Source organism: Dermacentor albipictus, chromosome 10 (genome assembly GCF_038994185.2).
Source record: "Dermacentor albipictus isolate Rhodes 1998 colony chromosome 10, USDA_Dalb.pri_finalv2, whole genome shotgun sequence".
Taxonomy (NCBI): Eukaryota; Metazoa; Arthropoda; class Arachnida; order Ixodida; family Ixodidae; genus Dermacentor; species Dermacentor albipictus.
This window is the reverse complement of record NC_091830.1, coordinates 65,510,897-65,526,456: the sequence shown is the minus strand read 5'-3', so window position 1 is coordinate 65,526,456 and position 15,560 is coordinate 65,510,897. Positions and strand designations below refer to the sequence as shown.

The window sequence follows — 15,560 nt, the reverse complement described above, 5'->3', positions numbered from 1 at the left end:
CAGGCTGTCCAGTCAGTCTCGCTGCTGACGGGGGGATGAGAGAACGGGAGCGAGGTGCATTCCCACATCATGTGTGTGAGTTTTCCCGTTTCTGAACAGAGCCTACAGTGGTCGCTTTACTTGCCCCTGTGATTTTGTTAATGTATTTTGGGTGTGGGTACGTGTTTGTCTGAAGTCGCCGAAACGCAGTGTTAAACGGAAGCGGCGATAAAACGCTGCCCTGTCGGACACCGCACTTCACGGCACGGGATTCGCTTGTTATTCCTGCGACACGCACTTTCATCCGACTCTACGATGGAAATTTTTGCACAAAGCGAAGCAGAGGAAGCGAAATTCCCCGCGGTTGCAAGAGCGACAATATTTGCCTAAAGCGGAACCCAGTCGAAAGCTCACTGTATGTATAGAAAGAACGTCTAGGCGGACTGCTTGTTTTCTCCAGCAAATTGAAGCTCTGACGCAAGGTATAAGATGCTGTCCCGAGCTAAACGGCAGCGACTGAAGCCATTCATGACATCAGGTAAAAATTTGGAGGACGCTGGAGCTTCAATTTTAAGAGTGAAGCGCAATAGGATTCAAAGATATCTCACTGCTTCTCACGCTTCCCAGAAACTGCAGCTTAATTAACCATAATGCTTGCCGGCAAACGGTGGCGGCTAACGCTATGCACGAGAGCGAGTTTTCTGCTAAAAACGCGGCCTCTTGCGTTGGCCGCGATGGACGGTTGGATGGATGTCATGAGCGTCCCCTTTGGAACGGGGCGGTGGGTTGTGCCACCAAGCTCTTGCTATTATACTGCCTAATGTCCTACCTAGATTAAAACATTAAAAAAAACACTATGAATTCCCATAACAAAATTTTCTGATCCCCTGTTGCGAACTGTGCATTTGTACGTCTCCGTGTATTGTCATTTGCCTACTTTTATTCCACCAATCCTCCAATCGCCTCTTACTAATCTCTATTGCGGACATATTTACTTTTCCACTGCTCTCGCTGAACCCAAGGCTTTCCGGAAGATCCGTGGTGCTTAAATCGACCACTGGGTAGACGTCTTCACAATCTAATAAAACATGCTCCATAGTTTCCCTAGCTTTTCCGCAGCAAGCACATGCTTCTTCTTCCTTCTTATATCTCGCTTTATAGGTGCGTCTTCTAAGGCATCCCGATCTCGCTTCGAAAAGTAATGAGCTTCCCTTTGAGTTATCATAAATTGTTTCTTTCCTGATTTCGTTTTTTCCTCTTAAGTAGTTACTCATGCCAGGTTTCTTTTCCATTGCCGCCACCCATGAGATTATTTCGGCCTCTCTGACTTTCCGCTTGACGTTCTTTGTTGTTGCGTTGCCCACCCTACAGGCCGCATACCTGCTGGTAAGCTTCCCAGTCCTTTTTCTCCACTGTGAATCAATGTTTTTCCTGTAAAGATAACTCAACACTCTCCCAGCCCGTTTACTTTATTCCATATTCCTCAGTCGTTCTTCATACTCAATTTTACTGCGAGCTGCCCTCACTTCAAAACTAGTCCAGTCCATATCACCCTGCACAGCTTCATTTGTAGTCTTCCCGTGAGCGCCCAATGCGAGGCGACCCACTGACCCTTGGTTCACATCGAGTCCTGATTGTACCCCTGATTTAAAGCAAACAACTGCATTTCCAAAAGTAAGTCCTGAAACCATTACACCTTTCCACATACCTCGGAGCACCTCGTACCTATTGTATCCCCATAGCGCTCTGTGCTTCATTATGGCTGCATTTCTCTTCTAATTCACTGTTACTGTTTTTTCCTGTGTTTCCATATATCTATTGTCTTCGTTTATCTATATACCAAGGTATTTTCGAGGTATTTTCTGGCCCTGTATCGCCATTGTCTGTTCACTGCTTTCATTGAATACCATAACACCTGATTTTCCAAGAGTAAATTTCAAACCTAAATTGTCGCCTTCCTGTCTAAAGATATTAGCCACACATTGCAAATCACTTTGCTCGTTAGCTAGCAACACAATATCGTCCGCATAAAAGAAACCTGGAAGCTGCTACTCTACTACTGTACCCACCTGTTTCTATGAGAGATTAAAACCGATATTACTTCCGTGTAGCGCCCTCTGCATCTTCACCATGTACATCATAAACAGCAGTGGGGATAAAGGGTACCCCTGGCTCAGACCCTTGTTGATATGAACTTTCTCCTTGCTCCTCCGCGATGCGGCGGAGACGAGCGCCGTCTGGAGGTGTTGGGAGGAACCGGGCACGCCGCTCCGTGGCCGGTTTATGCATGGTAGAAACGCCGGAAAAGGGGTATGTGTTCGAGTTCCCGCGTAACAGAATTATGTTTTCTTGTATACTCAAATTATAGTCCGACGGTATCATGTCTGTAGGTTGGGTGTAAGGCCTACATTACGACGATTTTTCTGACGTATTTTACTTTGAGAAATTCAATTAGTTCAGTCACTTTGCGCTATACGGAGGGTTTGTGTGGTTAGATTCGCATGGTTTCAAAAGAGTTTTGCTGAAAAGGCGGTTGACGCGGGACGTCGACGCCGGAATTTCTGCAACATGGCGCTCTTAACGCTGTCGCGTTAAATACTCACCTTCTCTAGCCTGACATTTGCGCGAAACAGGGCCATTCGCTCTATTAACTTGCTGGCCTTTGAAGTTGATATTGGCCGCGGTAGAATTTTATGTGCTTGATTCTGCCCGGGCATTTCCAGGCTACAAAAACGAGCAATTGATGTGCGTAGTGGCACGTAGAAAATATGCGTCAATTATGAAACTTTCTGAACCATTGCAACACTTGCGCGATGTATATACGAATGGGGTAAACGAATACAAGCACTGGAAAAGACAAAAATTAGAAGTGTGAGAACATCAAAATTTTCGAATACGAATCGAATACTTCATTAGTATCGAACATATCGAATCGAAAATCGAATAATGACATACACATGGATTTATTATCAAGTTGGTTTATTTTAACGTATTGGAATATCGCAATTACATTGCCACTGGCATAGAAATTGAAGAAGTAAGCCGTTATACTAAAATATTGTGTATTTAGCTTCGTTGTCTTTGACAAATCGAATGATTTCCACTAGTTGTTTGTTCTCGCCAGCCTCTACTTTACTATACCGCATGGATTTCCTTTAAACTCAGGGGTATTTGACCCATTACTAGTCATCACTTATCGAATTTCCTGTCAAGCAATGAGGTGGGGATCGGGGGGGTGGAACCTACAAAAGCGGGCACTCTCGCTATTGATTCGCAAACCCTTGCCCCTTGCTATTGAGAGGCTGACTTTTCTGCAAAGCTATACCGTCTAATGGCTAAGCGCGTTTTACAGGTGAATTTTTGCCAGCAGCATGAAATTATCGCAAAATTTAGCACATTACCAGGCACACTTTATTGAATTAGATAAAAACAGACGATAAAAACCATGTTTTCACCCGCACAGCCAACTGTATATTCCATTTGATTAGAATATTTCTATCCACTCGAATATTCGAAAGTTCTCCAATAGTAGTTTTCAGATTAAACACGAATACAAATACGAATACAAAAAACGATATTCTATAATACTCGAAATTTTCGAACATTCGGACACCACTAATATAGACCAATCAATGAATCAGCACACAGACACCAATCTTGGGTCAAACTCACAGAGCCTTTCGTATACGCAAGTGCTAGTTGCCATTGGCGGATGACCTTCGCTAATAGTACGTAGAACGTCGTGAGAATGACCGGCCCGAACTCTCACGAAGAATTCTTAGCCTAGGAACTCTTTGTGTGAATACGGGTGGGGGGCATGCTCTTTCGTCGTGGCATTCTGCTCATCTTAGAATACCGCCGTCGCAACCGCGAACCACACACACGACTTCGTGCACCATTACCGTCAAGGCGCCGCGGCTTTTGTAATTTATCCCCCTCTCCCTCCCCCCTTTCCCGCCAGCACCTGAGTGATGCACCGTCGACCTGTGACTCGCGACGGGGTCAAAACCATGTCGTCCGCGCCATCTCCGTTGTCGGCGGTCGCGGCTTTTTGGAAGCGGGCCGCGAATATAAGGCGGCGGTGTGGGCCGGCGGCGCTATTTTTGGGTGCCGCGCGACAGATTCAAACGCGGGGGGCGACTAAAAAGAGACACCAACCTCTCCCTTTCCCACCTCTTCTTCCCTTCTGTTCTCGAGTGCGCAACGCCGGCTGACGTAAACGCCGCTGTATAGTGTCGTGATCGTCGTCGCAAGCGCTGCGGCGGCGGCGGCGGCCGGAATGCTGCCGGGACGCGATTAGCGCCGCTTGGGTCTCGTAAGGACAAGAGTGTGCAAAGCTGGCGGCAAGCGCCGCACCGGAAGTACGAGGATGCGGATTCCGGGTTATCCGCGCGCCGCACCGGAAGTCGCCGATCGAAGCGCCGTCTTTTCCGCAGCAAATTGTATATCCACAACCTAAAGTTTGGCGCATCGACGGCGACCTCTCGTGCGTCGTTTTTACTCAGTTGCCTCGCCGTACCGTGTAGAGCTAAAATCAGGCACGTGGCCTCTCTTGCAGTCTGCATCTTGCATACAGAGAGAAAGAGACAGATAAAGAGAGAGAGGGGGAGGGCGGAAAGGATAATTGAAAGGCCGGAAGATTAACTAACAAGGACTGAGCCCGCGGCTGGCTGCCCCGCAATTGAGGCTGAAATTGAAACAACAGGAAAGGGGACGAGAATGTTTGTTCCTTTGCTTCATTCGCGACACTTATCATCTCAAATCAACAGCGCGGCTTTGATACCAGACACCGTGAAGGGCTCGGAAGGGCACGCTAAACAGGGCGCGCTCTTTAGCGTGCATCTAAACGTAAATTCACGAGCGATATTGCATTCCTCCCCCGTCCAAAAGCAGCTTCCGCGGCCGGAGTCGAACCCGGGACTTCGAGCTCGGTAGCAGAGCGCCATAAGCACGGCGTCATCGCGGCCGGTGCGGTGTGCGAAAGGGCACGAAAAGATTGCGCGAACGGGATAAATGTGCGAGTCGCGCAGCGGAGTCGCCTAAAATTGCAGCACCTCATCCGTAGCACACCGCGGCGCTGCATAAAAGCCTGCTTCAACAAACTAGTCACGAGAACGCATTTACGCGACACAGAGAGCAGAAGAGAGTATATTCATTGAGCGATATAAGTTTGAGCTAAAATAAGAGTGGCGCGGTACGGTACACCGTTCTGTTTCGACCATGCGTTGCTGTCGTATCTCCCCGAACGTTTGCCACACATTTTACTAGGGAACATTCCCTTCCGAAATGAGCATGGCGGTCTTGAAGCATCCATGCGGTCGAGGCAGCTGTGTGCAGTACACACGTGGTGTGGCCTTTATTTCCTTCGCGATAACTCGGATAGGTAATGAACGCTGCGAAAACCCATTGCGGTCACGTGACAGCAGATCCTCTGGAATGTGGATACATCGCGCAATCGTAACCGACGGAGAAGGCAGATGCTGATGAGTGTCATGGGGATCTATCACTTATCACGTGACCACCACCCAGCGCACCTTCATTGAATTGTGTACTATAAGTTACGAGCCTCCGAATGACTGGAACATTCATCTCGCGTATACTATGGCTCTTTTAGGGATGTCTGCTTTTAATGAAATACCGCTCAGAACGAAGCCCTTTTTCTGTCTCGTAGATTTGGTATTTTTTCTATTTATTTCTTTCCCGAACTCCTATTAGGAGTACTGGGAGGTGGGGGGGAGGTGCCTTTATATTGTAAACTCTTAAGCAAAATTACACCCTTTTGCCACATAACAATAACCGTCATCTGTCTTGTCCGCATTTCCTTTCTTTAAGCCCGGTACTTCCAAGTCACGAACGGGCATGCCTGTTCGGGAAAGTAGCGAGCGCAGCGTTTTCAAGATGGGAAACGCAAGCAAGACAGGTGGCGATTATTGTTGTGTGGCAGATATACACCCCAAATGGTGCACGTTTCTTTAAGAGCGTATAATCTATTTCGTTATAACAACGGTTTCGCACGCGCGTTCGTGTTTGCCTACCTAAGCAATATGTCTTTGGCTAACCGCGGGTGTATATGTATGTACGACAAATTGACAACACTTACTGATGCCTTGGCAAGCACGCGCCTCTTCCTAAGGGGCGGCCGCGTCTGATATAGCTGCACACCCTCTCGAGATCGAGCTGCACGGAGCAAGGTAAGATGTATTCGCGGTGTCATATGAACCTGGCTCGGCCTTCGCGGCCGCCGCATTTCGAGTGCGAGGAGCTTCACGGTGACTCAGCACAGCGCACTGGGCCCAGCCTGGCCGCAGGTATACGTGCAGCCGCTGGAATAAAGCCAAGGATGCGTGATGCGGGCACTTTGCTCGCGACCGACGCCTCAGCGCGCTCGAATAAAGCGGCGCTATGCCGTGGTCCGCGGCAAACGGTTCCGTGCAGTTCGTGGAAAGCGTATCGCACGTGTTTCCTCCGTTCATATCGCGTAGTGGAATGGCCCCGCACACAGGCAAAGAAGAAGCAGATAGATACGTCAAGAAGAAACAGACAAATAGAACTGGAGGTCTGCTGCACTAACAAACTGAGTTTATTTTCGCACAAATGACGACCCCCCCCTCGCCCCCACCTTGAGCGAACACGGCATGTGTGAGAGCGCTGGAAGTCACTTGAAGGTAATTAGCCTGTCTTTATAGTTTTCTTTTTTAATGAAAATTGTCCTTTGTCTTGCATTGAGGTGACGTGCAGTGCTATCGAGCAAGCTCGGCTTCGTCTTTGGGGACGTCCTTTCTACGACAAAGTCAGTTGTTAGTCCAGCAGTCTTCCTGCCCAATTTGTTGGTGTCCTCGCGTTCTTTTTTTCCTTGTTGTTCTCTTTCATTCCCGTTTACAGCCATCCTGCTGTGTACCACGTCACCGAGTAAGCCACTCTAATGAACTCGTCCAAAGGTGTTGCGAGAGTATGCTCGACCTCAAAACGTCTGACTGCTTTCCGGATTGAAACACTTGCGAAATTTTGTAGCATTGGCAACGAAACCTTTCTCGGCCTGTGTTTTATAAGCTAGACAATGTAGGACATAATCTGGAACGAATGATTGCGGTAAATAGGCAGCCTTCGAGTCATTGCCACAAAAATCAACGGCAAGACGTACAGACGCTGCACTTTTCTCCGCAGCGTACCATAGAGCATTAAACAAAACACTCCCGCCGCATTCAAGGAGCCCTCGCTTGCTGATTCGAATAAAGAACTGGTAGCACGTTTCACAAAGTGACGTGGAAGTCACAACAGCTGCTTTGTCCAGTTTATTTCACTGTGTGGTTGACAGCTGAACGTAACTGCATGAAACGGCGTTGACACAGAGCCACTTCACTTATAGTGCTTACTGTGAACTAATTCGCTTTTGAGAGCGTGCGGAATCGGCTAATCCATCATAAAAGTCGTTGTGTGGCATGTAAGTGGTTGCTGACCATGACGTTGAATATATGCACGGTTTGTCTGCCTGCAATTTCGTCGTGACGCACCCAAACCAGTTACAATGCAGATTACGCATTTAAATTCGTACCCCTTATACTGTAAAGCAGTGATTTGGGCTTGTTGGTACGACATCGTGAGGCTTAGAGCGCGTTAAGCGCCTGTGTGTGTCACGTCTCACTTTCGTCCTTGTCTTTTTAACGCGCTCTAAGCCTCACGGTACCCCTTATAACAATTTTGTTCTTGAAATTCGAAGCTCCCACTGGCGTAAAGTTAAGCTCCAGCGTTAGCGGGTCTACAAAAAACACTCCAACGGTGAAAAAAACAGCTTTAGTGTCACGCACGCGGTCGGGCGCAGTATTTGCGAACACTTACCCCTTCCTCATCGAAGTGGCCAACATCACCGCGTGTCAACTCTTGTGGATGTGATCTAACAATTATAGCTTGCTCTGTGCCACTCTCCAGCCTTCGACTCTCAATGAGATGCCCTACGCACACTCAGCCGCTGACATGGCAGACCGTTCTCGGAAGCGATCGGCTGGAGAACTCAAGCAAGCACAAGAGAGGGGAAACAAGAAAAGAACCAGAATGGAAGATCCGGTTCGTTACTCTACACTGGGCAACGAGGGTCCCCCCCTCGTTGCCCAGTGTAGCGTTGCCCAGTGTAGCATGGAGGCAGAAACATAGGAAAGTAGAGAGAGAGAGAAAGGCATGAAGCACAGAACACGCTGATAGCTGGCCACTATCACCACGCAGGTTATCAAAGCACAGGAATCACGCAGAGCAGGCTAGCGCATGCAGGCCTGTTGTCGCGAAGAGGTGTAGCAGCGCCTTCGTCGCATTGAGAGGCGATGGCTTACGAAGCGCAAGGCATGGCTTACGATGGCTTACGATGGCTTACGAAGCGCTCCTGGAACGCTACTGAACCGCATACGGACGCCTCTGGCTATATGTGCAGGAGTGAACCTTCACTTGCGGGGGTGTGCACATGGACTCTGTTTCTGTGTTCTTATCTTTTGTTTGTATATTTTCCCATTACCCACACGTAGGCTAGCCAAGTGGACACGAACACGGTTGCCCTACCTTTCTCCCATTAATCCTAATCTTCCTTGAACACTGCGGTGATCGGGACAAAAGAACTATACCATTTATGGTGCATGTTCGCAGGGTTAATTCTGAGGACTTACACACAGCGCGATGACTTACGCTGGGCATTCCGTAACAGTACATTGACCCTCAGTACAACGACCTTTAGCGGAGTTGTTTCGAGTGCAATAACGCGCAGCTAAAATGAGTGAAAATAAGTAATTGCACTATCATATTCCATCATGACGCTATAGAGACCAGGTGATGAAGGTTTTTGATAAATTTCACTGTGCATAATGCAAATCACCGACCACGGGAAGGCAATGTTCAGGAGAAAATGTTATGGTAGAGCTAGCCGTCACACAAGAACGAAGAAATTAGATAAAAGGAAAAAAATATACCATATATATATATATCGCATTTGTAGTCGATGTGCGCCTGATACCGACCACATATTGTACCAAACATATTTTTGTTCCTTTTTTCTGTTTTTCTGTTTATATTTAAAGATGACAAGTCATGGAACTCGTATAAAAGAAGGGAACGTACCCACGACTGTGTTCTCATAATCAACGTAGAGATATCGGTCCTTGAATACCATTGCGTATTGCCGAACCACTACTCAGTAAGCCACTCGCACGCACCGTCTCTCAGAGCAAGTAACATTAGTAAGTACATTCATGCTATTTTTATAACGTTCTTAGGTTCCTCCGTACTGCACACGATTAGCGCGGGTAAGTATATTTAGCATTTCTCCCCTGCGGTTGTACAAGGGCTTTCGCAAAGCCTAGAAAACTCCATGTCATGGAAAGGGTTGTGCTCTGCTTTCACAGCATGGGTTGTTTGGAGATCACAAAGCTTTTTGAGGGACGATGAGCATGCACTTTTTTTTTTCTAACGGAAACCCACAAGAAAGCTGGCTTCGCGCTCTCAAGCTCGATGGCGCGGGATCGAATCCTGGCCGCGCCGGCAGCATTTCGATGGGGCCGGAAATGCAATAACGTCAATAACCGCAATGCGCTTTATATACCGCTCCTTATTTGCACGCTTTAGAGTTAAAAGTTGTTACTTTCCTTAGAATCGCGGTGGCGCCGCCTGTCCCTGGCTGTTCTGCCGCGTGACGTAGAAGTAACGCTCGCCTTCTTTGGCCGAGGCATGTTTGCAGTCTACGAGCAGGAGGAGCTGTGGAGAGTGGCCAATGACGGCCGGTGTCCAATCATCGCACCAATGAGAGCGCGAAACCGCGACAGGAGCGCGCCAATTGCGAGGTGGCTGCGCCTTTAGCGCGTTAAGTGGGTGGAGCTTCGGTCCTTGTGTTGCGGGTGATATGGCCTTCGTGTCCAGAGGACCGAAGAAACACCCGAGTTATTATGTTGTTACGCGACTGATTCTAAATGAATCCTTACTGCACAGATGATAATACAGCATGGCTATTTTCAAACTCCTGGGCGAGTTTATCACTTTAGACTCCTTCCAAAGCCAAGAAATTTTCTTTTAGATTTAATTAAACAACTACTGCATATACCGTCGTGATTTTAGTATTATATGCATTATTAGGTCTAGCTAATAATTGTAGCATTATTTTGCCGGATTTCTAAGTCAGAAAATTTACTTTGGAAGGTGACCCAGCAAGGTGAAAATGACCTTGCGTGACTTCGCTCAGACCTTCCGATATGATGCTTCACGTGAAAAATGTGAGCAGAGCGGTTGGATCGGCGCCGGAGGAAGTACGCGCCAATTCAAGTATACCGCGATCCAAGTAGCGTCGGCCGATTGCGCCGAGCAAAGTCACGTGCTGGGCCTACATATTGAGACAGAAATGGCTAGCTGGGTGACGTAGTGCTCCCGCATAGCTTCATTTCCATCCTCGATTGCAGGACGTCCGTTGTAGATACTAGAGATCTCTAGTGTTCCTGTATATGCTCCCGCAGGGAGCAGAGTTGCGCATACCTTTTCCGGCGCCGCTCGCACCGCTATTGGCCGAGCGCGAAAAATGACGTCAAATGATCCGCGCCGCTGCGAAGCCAACTTTACGGGCGCATCGCCGACTCATGCGAACTCGTCGTTTCCGTCAGTGCCATCGCCATTGCAATCAGCGGACCGTCGATCGTGCGTTGAGAGGAGCAGCTGCGGGTTTCAGGTACGGTATTCGACGATGTGAAGTCGAGGACCTTGGTGAAGTGATACAAAACACATCGTACTGGCACTTGTATTCCAGCATGACAGGATGCAGCGCGCCACTCTGCACAAACCTCACGGAAGTCAGCCATAGGAGTAAATGCTTCAGCCAAGCAAACTAGCTGGAGACACACTGATACTATAGTGAGAGTGTTGTTGCTAACAAGTCTGGGCTTCTTGACTTTGAATGCACCCTTCAGAATTTAAAATTGAAATGAATAAGATGCACCTCTCTCGTCAACCGCAATTTCTGAAGAGCTAGGACATCTTTGCAGAAAGCACACAAGGGAACAAGGATAAAACGGGTGTTAAGTTGGCATATGCATATTTAGCTCTCGAGCTGTGATAATTGTAATATATTCCTTCCCCGTGTGAAGTTTTGAGAACAGTAAAATTGATTCTAGTCAATTTATTGTCTTGAAGTGCACAGGCTTATTTATTTTGTTAACTAATTGCTGCCATAGAAGCTAAGCCGCAATTGTATGTGTGCTAGCTTGTGAGCATCATGTATCAGCCAGCGGAACAAAAAACTTGTCGTTCATTTAAACACGCGAGAAATCTACCTTGTGCTTTGGTGAATGTTGTTGCCTGTGGGCGGGAGTGGAGTGAATGCGTTCAATGACGTACAATTTCCTTGCCTCTGATGCGATAGGTCACAAAGCTTTGTAACCTGGCTTTTTGGCCAAAACCTGCTTCAGTGATTTCATTGATTTGACACAGTGTCTTCAACTACTGGCTTTTCTCCGAGTGGTAAGAGATCAAGAAAAATGTGTTGTCAGATTACAGTCTGTGTGAATAATTACTCTGCAAGTTTGCCATCTTGATGTGATTAGTGCAATAAAAATAACCTGTTGTTACTCTTAATAGCTCGTTGCCTTTCCAGTTTCTTTTAATTCTGCCCCCAAGGTTCCAAGAACCACCACACTTGGCCTGCTGCCAGCAGCCGTTTATGCATTCCCTTGTATGAAATAAATTTGATCTAGAAGCTCTTGCATCTTGAATCTTTTTCTACTTGCAGATTTGCTGCTACTATATAGCTGATTAGTCTGCGGTATGAATGAATCGTAAAAGTAAGCTTTGCTTAAAATGTGCGCATGTGAACATTTGAAATGCGCTTAAAGCTGTGTCTGCACCGCATGTATCGAAAACGTGCAGCTGTTGTGAACGATGGTTAGTGATAAATGACACTCTGTTAACGGTCACTGACATAACTGCAGGCACGATAGCTCTCTTGGCGACGGTCATTAATCGGCTGGTTTCGGCAGCCAAAATGCGCTAAGTGTCCACCTTACGTGCGTGAAGTTTTAAACACTCTTTAAAACATTTCTTGCTTTCTGACAGTGATAAGACAACTTCATATGCATGCTGAAAATCATTGCACCGCGTTTTGTGGCAACGTACTGCGCGTTTGCGAGCGAACTATGGAGCTGTTCGAGCCACGGGAGTATTTTATTTTGAGGAATCGAAGGCGGTCCTACCCCCTATATGTACGTTCATGTGTGTGTTTATATGCGTGTTTACATAGGTACATACAAAGTTTCGGTTGGTTGGAAGCCCACCCCCTCCGACTGCACGAATGACTCGTTCGAGCGTAGCCTGTATTAAGAAGTGCCCTTTGCTAAGCGCCTGCGAACAATTGGCGCTTGTAGCTCGCGACCACTAGAGAAAAAGGCGGAACACCGCGCGGCATTTGGCTCCTGCGCGCACGAGGAGTGGCTTCGCTGCAGAGCTGGATCACGACGGCGGACCTATGCGCAACTCTGCTCCCTGCGGGAGCATATACAGGAACACTAGAGATCTCCAGCTACCCGCGCCATCTATCACCCTGACCCATCCTGTGCTTGCGTATTTTCTTTTATCGTCAGTACCTGCTATTAGCCCGAGGCCCTGGAAGGCGTTTAACCTCCCTTGGCGCTCATTCTGTTACTCTTATAGAACACCCGAAATCTGTCAGACGGGTCACATGACAGAAACCGCTTTGTGCTATTATAAACGAGAATATGAAGTGTTTGCCAGACCTTTGTCCTCTTCCAATACTTAAGCACGTCTACCTCAGAATCTTAAACCTATATACAATAGTGCAATTTCATTCTTTTCTTGTTTTTTTTCTGTTTTGTTTTGTTTTGTCGTTGCTCCAAGGACAAGTTCAAGTAAACCGTGTGCTACGCAGTGACGTAGGCGAAAAATAGGCACATAACACGAGAGAAGAAACAAATTGCGCTTGTCGGCTCATGTCGTGTGCTCCCTCCTTATTTGTTTCTCACTGTCCGATTGTATATAAGCTTTCGTAACAATTATTAATTATGATATTTAGAAGCGTTAGAACCATCAAATTTGAAATAATAATGTTTGAGAGAAACGACCTGCAAATATGGAATTGCATATCGAATAATTTCTCATTTCTACACAATGAGATGTGCCAAGTTTGTAAAGCGTCGGTATTGTCAAAACATTGCACTGAATCACATTATGCTAATATATTCATGTAACGGCATTTACAAAGTGGCGTCCGCTTCAATTAGACGCTACTATGTGAACGACTGCTGCTATTTTTACGGTGTGTCATGCACGTGACAATACGGAAGCAAAGCAAGCGCACTTCACGGGAGGCTCGTAACACATTAACTCTGTTCGTTGAAAGAGGAGAAGCGAGGAGAGAGATCTAACTTTATTTGTTCTCCATGATGAGGTCCACGGGTCCCGGGGGCTGGGAGACAACAAACGTTGCTAGCGAAGTAGTCGAACCCTCTTCAATAGTATTTTTGTCTTGAACAAGCAAACTGGTAGCCCGACCAGAACGCTATAAATACATATATATATATATATATATATATATATATATATATATATATATATATATATATATATATATATATATATATATATATATATATATATATATATATATATATATATATAATGGTACCATATCTTTCCCACATTTGGAATGGCGCGACGAAAGCAGCAGTAGGCAGTTCGAGCAGACATATGCCCTTAATGTGTCTTGGTTGCGTCCAGGTGACCCTTTTTCCTAGCCGCTGTTTACGTACTCGAAATTTGGCTCCTGAACTGTGGCTATTGCTTTTTCCACTCCGCCTATATTTTTGCAGGATCAGTGTTCCTCTCCTAAAATAATTAAATCGCTGGTATCACTTGGTGAGGCTTGCCAGCCCGCAAGCGCTACCAATATTATACGCATCTAAGGAGGGCGCGGAATTTCAGTGTCAGCTGAAAAGCAAACATCACGCGCAGGATTTCTCAAAATAGCTTTTTTTTTTTTTAACAGAAGCTTTGTAATAGCAAAGATGAGGAATAAACGAGGCTTACCCAAGCCCTTGTTAACCGCACAAGACTGCAGATGCCGAGTAGCCTGGCTCAGTTGCAGGGCAATTCCACAAGCTGGAAAGAAAGGACGAAATTTGATATTCTTTTCACTTCAATTGTACACCTGTTATTGCAAAACCAGCGGCTTTTTAGAAAGCTAAAAGAATGGGTTAGTTCATGAGTCATCCTCGGTACCCTTACATCGCCAAGCTAAGCGCAGACAGAGGCGAGAAAGAAAATTTTACTCTATATAGAAATTCCAGTTACCCCGCTATCTAGTATAGTTATAGCTGTGTATAATCAATTATAAGGATCAGTGCCTGCGTTAAGGACCAAGAAACAAAAATAAAAACGCCGTCTCATTCCAACGGCAGAACGCACGTAGCAGTAGTATTTCCTTTCTGTTGAAGTTATCGAGAAGCGAGCTACGCACGTGTAAGCCCGCATTAGTGGTAATGTACAGGGCCACGTAGCTAATAGAAGAGGACATAATTGACGGCCGACCTGTCGTCGGCTATCTGTCGTGTTAGCAATAATAGGTCTTCATTAGACCGTATACCATCTGTCAAGCATCAAGTACCCTTGCTAACGGTGTTCAGCATTGCCAACCTTCTTAGCGAAATACCGCCATAGGAGCGGCAAGGCTGCTGCTCAAACTTTATAAATGTTCTTGCGAATCTTATCAATACACGTTCCGAAAAAAAGAACTTTCGATGAGAGTGAAGAAAGAACGCAGATAATGGAACATAACATTTGAAATCCTGCCATCATCAAATATTGCGACAGGGACAAGCGACTGTGACAAAGGCCGAAGTAATATATATATTAATAACTACGGCAAAGCAATTTCCGCCTACCTTGGCAAAATATTGATGTCGTTATAATCGAAATAAATCTGCGAATACGTAGAGGCGAATTATATAGTAATATGCAAGTTAGGTGCGAAAGACAAAGAAAGAGAAAATCACTCGTAAATTTCTGCTTTAGGCGGCATATTTCTTTACAATATGACTGAAAGATTGCCTGCAATGAGCTACTTATACTCGTTGTGGCCTTAAAATTTTTTTTATCACTAAAAAACTACAGTTTGCAAATTTTTATTGATGGGTATGCTAGAATTCTAAACAGTTTAGTGTAAATCAATAGCAATACCGACACAACTTTTCTTTTTTAAATTTACCCGATCAGCTAGCTCTGCTTTGTTGTCGGACCCTTCTGATTATGAAGGCATGAAAGTGAGCTGGCAAATAGTAAAAAGAAAGAGCACTTCATAGGGTTTTATTTTAATACTTCATTATATTTTTGCTCCACGGAATGCAAGCGATGCGCTTACATGTCTAGAACAGCGTAAAATATTCAGAGTGCATTCGATGAGAACGCTTTGCACACAAACAAGCAGTTCGAATTGGCGAACAAAATTGAAGAGATGCCTGGGTGTCTGTGCATATCTGAATAGTCTGCGTCTTACACTTTGAAACTATTTGTCTACATATCACTTTCGGTGCACGGCAGCTCCGTCGGGCGTCTTGTTT

General features: G+C 46.1%; 1 protein-coding gene across 1 annotated transcript in view; it reads right to left on the bottom strand.

The window, feature by feature from the left end:
• LOC135904163 (uncharacterized) overlaps positions 1-15,560 on the bottom strand; it is a 300,921-nt gene that overhangs the window by 191,128 nt on the left and 94,233 nt on the right. The window contains exon 2 of the mRNA XM_065434772.2: positions 14,032-14,103. The gene's annotated coding sequence lies outside the window, so the exon portion shown is untranslated. The remainder of the gene's footprint in view (positions 1-14,031; positions 14,104-15,560) is intronic.